This window comes from Furipterus horrens, unplaced genomic scaffold (assembly GCF_987537825.1).
Source record: "Furipterus horrens unplaced genomic scaffold, mFurHor1.1.pri manual_scaffold_5, whole genome shotgun sequence".
Lineage (NCBI taxonomy): Eukaryota > Metazoa > Chordata > Mammalia > Chiroptera > Furipteridae > Furipterus > Furipterus horrens.
Window position 1 is genome coordinate 54,600,089 of NW_028327175.1, and position 6,048 is coordinate 54,606,136.

The 6,048-nt window shown below is 40.1% G+C and overlaps 1 pseudogene; it reads right to left on the reverse strand.

The window, feature by feature from the left end:
• Nucleotides 1–1,071: 1,071 nt before the first annotated feature.
• LOC150008646 (COP9 signalosome complex subunit 5 pseudogene) lies at nucleotides 1,072–2,063 on the reverse strand (annotated as a pseudogene).
• Nucleotides 2,064–6,048: the final 3,985 nt, after the last annotated feature.

The following is a 6,048-nucleotide window of genomic DNA, read 5'->3' on the forward strand; positions in this document are numbered from 1 at the left end:
CGAATGATTGTCAAAAGAGAAAGAATAGATAACATGATTTATTGGGGGGGAAAAATCTAACTCTCTGGAAAAAGTCCAGCCATTGTTAACATGATGAGAATGGTTTGCTTGATGCTAATGTAACTTGGAAGCCAAAGAGAATGGACTGGAATGCACATGCGTGAACAATGATGGCTTCACTGTACTGGTCAGTGAGGGCAGTAAAAATCTTTGAGTGATCATGTGTAATGTGTGGTCATCACATTAATAATGGCTGGGCAATGAATATGCATCAAGTTTTGCATTAAGTTTGAACATTTCTTCATAGAAAATATTTGGATAATTCAGAAGGTTGCAGTTATGGCTAACTGGTGATTGGCAGCTTCACCACGACAATGCACCTGCTCAATGAATCACGTCTTGTGCAGAGTTTTTATGTGAAACATCAAATCATCCAGGTGACTCAGCCCCTTAAAGTCCAGATTTGGTGCCCTGTGACTTCTGCCTTTTCCCAAAACTAAAATCACCTTTGTAAGGGAAGGGGTTTCATACTGTTGATGAGAATCAAGAAAATACAATGGGGCAGTTGATGGTGATTGGGAGAATTGTGTGAGGTTCCTACTTTGAAGGGGACTGGGATATCATTGTTTTATGTGTAATGTTTCTTGTGTTTTGTATCTTCTTCAATAAATGTCTCTATTTTCTATATTACATGACTGGATATCTTTGGACAGAGCACATATACTCTATTCTTGTCATATTAAAAACCCATTTTTTGGCTATAACATAGGCTTATGGTTTATGATAATTGCTTTACATATATTTCTTGGAGCCAGAGACTAGTCATTCTATAAGGAGATAATTACCTAGAAAGTTATTTATAAGATTTTCAGAAAATAAAAAGTGTGTTAGAAAAAAGAAGCAAAAGTAATACTTTTTTTATTTCAAAAACTTTCATTACAGGATGTTAATATGTTCAGGACATTTCAGAGCACCTTATACTTCTAATTTGATTTTTGGCAACTGGCTTTAAAGTGTTACTTGAGTATTTTTCTCATATTAGCCTTCAAGGAAAAGTACTACTTTGATTGTTTAAGAGATGTTAATTTGATTAAACACTTTATCCTTAATAATCTGAGACATCAATCCATGAATAGCTTCTATGGTAGTTTTACAGCTGTCTTGTGTAGCTTTGACATGTTTGTCTTCTGACTTTGGGTCATGTGTATCTAAACCCAACATGAAACTCCTTCATCCCATCTGGGCTTCTGACTGTTCTAATTTTTCAGACAAGTCAAAGGCCTGGCCAGTAGTATAGTCTGCATTAGTGAGGAAGCTAGAAGAGCTCAACATATTCACCCAGTATTTACTCCACAAAAGCTTAAACAATTTGCAATCCAAAGAGGACTTGAAATATGAGACTTCAAAGGCACAATATTGTTTTCAGTGTACACCAAAGTCTTCTATTTTATTAAGTGAGATAGTCTGATACTCAGAAGGCCCTTCACCAGGAGGTTTGTAGCCCTTTGGGTATGTCCTAAAGGCTCCAAGATTCACTTCCCCTGTAGATATTGTTCTTGTTGGGCCAATCACCACTGCTAGGAATGGCTCCTGAAACTGCTGACTGAGCGTCTGAGTACTAACATCAATCCCAGAAAGCCAGCAGCCGTGGTCAGGGCAGCTATACCAACCAATTGCATTTTCAAGGCAGCCAACCTGTTTGGCATTTTCTATTTATGAGGCCATGCACTCATATGTGGCAGCCTGAGAGTTTACTCGAGTTTCAGGGCCTTCTACAGGCAAAGCAAAACTGCCCATAACAATCAGTGTATCACCATCCAACATCAAGCCCATCAATTTTAAGATGTCTCCTGATCTGGCATGCATCACCATTTTCAGCAGAGCCAATGTTGAGATTTTGCAGTACTTAAAGTCATGGTGATACTTAGTCCAGGGCTTCATCACCAGGATTTCTTGCTGCTTTTCTTGTAGTATTTGTAGATTTCACCAATGCTCTGGGCTTCTTGCATGTTACTGGCCAATTCCCAGGTTTTCTGGGTCATACAGCTCCCAGACGTTGCCATCTCCAGGAAACTGAGAAATGTCGCCTCAACAACCAAGATGCAGCTTTACCTCACTGTGTTTCCGGGTATGGGTTTCAGACCCCACACCATGGGTGTAAATTTGTACTAACCTCTCAAGGCACCCATAACACCTAGAACCACAAAAGTAATATTCTCATTTGCAGACAAAAACTACTATTAGATTGAACTCTATGTTTTATTTCATTATTAAATGTTTACTTGTAAATTTTAAAATACCTACACATGGTAGAGAGGATCTGAAGGAGCATATATTAAGAATATCCTAGTTCACCAGCCAAGATGGAGGTGTAGACAGACATGCTGCATCTCCCTCCACAACTAAGAAGGAATACAACTACCTCAAAACTAGAAACAACCATAAGTTCCAGAAAATCAAAGTGCACGGAAGTCCAGCAAACAAAGATATAAAGAAGAAATATTCATCCAGACAGGTAGGAGGGGCGGAACCAGGGTTGAGAGGACACAGTGTGTGGGTGGCAGCAGTGGCAACAGTAGCAGCCCAACAGAAAACAAGTTACATATTTTAAAAAGTCAGGAGGGACACCTGGGGAGTGTTCCCATCTCCTCACCAGACTGCAAAGCTCACTGTCCCAGCAAGCCTCATTGCTTTTGACTGTGCAAACCAGTGGGGGTTGGAACAGAGGTATAAACTGCCTCTCAGCAGAGTCCCCTTGTTTAAAGGGCCCCCATGGACCTAGAACATCCACAGACCTACCAACTCTGGGAACAATGAACAGGGAAGCAGCTAGAGGGGTGTCAGTCTGGTGTGGAAGTGGGAGAGGTGCCTGGAAAAGGGCAAGTGCTGGGCAGGTGACACTGTTCCTTCTCAGACCCCTCCCCTGCATAAAGCACCACAACGTGGTGAAACAGTTCACCCATTCGTTACAAATACCTAAGGCTCCACCCTTTACGATGTAGTAGGAGAGACAGTTCTATCTAGGACATGGAAGCAAATAAACACAGGAGACTTCCAGCCAGGATGGAGGCCTAGACTGACACACTCCATCTCCCTCCACAACTAAGAAAGAATACAACTACTGCAAAACCATAAATAACCAGAAGTTTCAGGAAAAAAAAAGGAAGTCCAATGTATGAAGTTATAAAGAAGTGATGCTCATCCAGGCAGGTAGGAGGGGTGAGGTCACAGAGGGGAGTTCAAGCTGTGCTGTCTGCAGCAGCAGCAGCTATGGAGGCATGACAGCGGTAAGCACAGACACCCATGGTTAGGGGGTGTCGAGAAGTGCCTGAGGAGCACCCCCAGCTGCAGACCAGACCTGTCAGCTTGCGATTCCAAAGCCGGGGAAGGCAGACCTCCATTGCTTTGGACTCTGAGGCCCAGAGGGAATGAGGATGGAGGATGAGGCTCCCAGCTTCTCAGCAGAGAGTGAACAGCAGGAATCCATCTTGGACACCAACCCCCTGCAGAATATGCCATAGGATAGTGAGATGGGTCACCTGGTTGTGATGAGTGCACAGGGCTCCGCCCCCCCCTATAGCGTAGGAGGTGTGACAGCCCTGCCCAGGAAGCAAAGGTAAACAAAAAATGATCAGGATGGCACAGATCATGATAGAGATCCCAGTGATGCAGTTGACAAAACAGCAAGTATCTAATCTAACGGTTCAGCAGATAGGAAATTTTTCTGAGGCTCAGTTCAGAGCTTTGGTTATAAAAATGCTTACAGACATAACAGCAGATCTTAAACAAGACAGAGAAGGAATGAAGGCTAGTCCTGCTAAAATGAACAAAAACACATACAAAACTAGAGGTGAGGGAAAGAAAAATAGGGATCAAATCAACAAATCGGAATATAAGGAAGGAACAAACAGTCAACCAGTGCAGAAAGAGGAAACGAGAAGTGAGGAAAATGAGGAGAGGCTCAGAAATTCATCGGACAGCTATAAGCAGGCCAACATCTGAATCATAGAGCTGCCAGAAGGTGAAGAAGAAGAACTAGAAATTGAAAAATTATGTGAAAAAATAATGAAACAGAACATTCCTAGCTTGGGGAAGGAAATAGCCTTACAGGCACAGGAAGCACAGAGAGTTCCAGAAAAACTGGACACAGGGAGAACTACACCAACACACATTAAAATCAAAATGTCAAAAATTAAGGATAAAGAGAGAATTTTAAAAGCAGCAAGAGAGAAGAGAATTACGTACAAAGGGGTTCCAATAAGACTATCAGCTGATTTCTCAAAAGAAACTCTGCAGGCAAGAAGGGACTGGCAGGAAATATTCAAAGTAATGAAAAGCAAAAACCTACAGCCACGATTACTCTATCCATCGAAGCTGTCATTCAGAATAGAAGGGCAGAGAAAGTGCTTCCAGGACAAAGTAAAACTGAAAGAGATCTTTAGATCCAAACCACTGTTATATGAGATGTTAAAGGCACTTGTTTAGAAGAAGGAGGATCAAAACTATGAACATTAAAATGAAAACTGTATCACAACAACCAACAACAGAAGCTAGGGAATCAAAACAAAGGCAAGATAGGTAGGTAATGAGAGTGGCAAAAGAATTATAGGTATTGGGAACATATTGGGGAGAGATGAGGAGGGAGAGGAAAGGGAGGAAATGGAGGAAGATGATGCAGCAATTAAGAAGCATAGTAGGAGGGAGTGGAGTAGTCAGGAAGATGATAAGAACTATATGCACAACAAATGGGCATGGACTAAGAGTGAGGTACAACTGGAGGGAGTGGGGGTCACTGGGTGGAGGGGAGCAGAGGGAAAAGAAATTGGAACAACTCTAACAGCATAATCAATAAAACATTTTTTTTAAAAAAAATATCCTAGTTTTTGAAAGTGGCAGTTTCAGAAGACACTAGACTCATTATGTAGCTTAAAGTTAAAAAGCTAACTTGTGAAATCTATGTATTTTTTGTTTCAATTTTAGGTTTCTACACAGGTTGAATATTTGATGTCTATAAGTTTTGTTTATTGAAGTTAAAGTGATTCAGAAGTTACTACGTTTATTAAATGCATGTTTAAAGTTAGAAATCCAGTCATGTCCTTTCCCTTTGCTTAGATTGATAGTTCTTTCATAGTTTTGTTTATTTTCGAGGTCAACTAAATTTTTGAAAATTCTTTAATAAAATACCAACTCATTGTTGAGTATCTTAAATATACACACACACACCAGCCACATAATAGGAAAAACAGAGACATTTGTTGAAGAACAGACAATAAACATTGTATGTAATACAATGACACCTCAGTCCCCTTCAGACCAAGCACCTTGAAACCTCACACAGTTTTCCCAATCACCAGCAGATGTCCCATCATATTTTCCTGAATTTGATCAATGGTATGAAATCTCTTCCCTTTCAAAGGTGATTTTAGTTTTGGGAAAAGCCAGAATCTGGGCTTAAGGGAGGCTGATTTGATGCTTCGCCAAAAAACTCAGCACAAGATATGATGCATAAGTGGGCACGTTGTCGTGATGAAGCTGCCAATCACCAGTTACCCATAGTTGCAGCCTTCTGAATCATCCAAATAATTTCTGTGGAGGAATGTTCAGGTTTAATGCAAAAATTGATGCAGATTTGTTGCTCTGCTCATTTTTAATATGACAGCCACATAGTACACATGTTCACTCATGGGCTTCTACTGCCCCCACCAACTAGTACAGTGAAGTCATCATTGTTCATGCAAGTTTATTTCAGTTCATTCTTGGATGCTAGGATACATTGATGTCATGTAAATCATTCTCACTATATCAACAATTGCTGGACTTTTTCTGGACAGACCTACTTGTACTTCCCTAGTCATTTATTTCTTATTTGTCATATATTCATTTTATTTTCACTTTTTATATTTAACAAAATTTCTTGAAAAGATAGAAAATATCAAAATAGATTATATATATATAGATATAGATATACACACACACATATATTTTTCTTTCTTGTCAGAAAACTTAAGTAGTTAAGAACATTGGCCCTGTAGATAGAATACCTAGAGT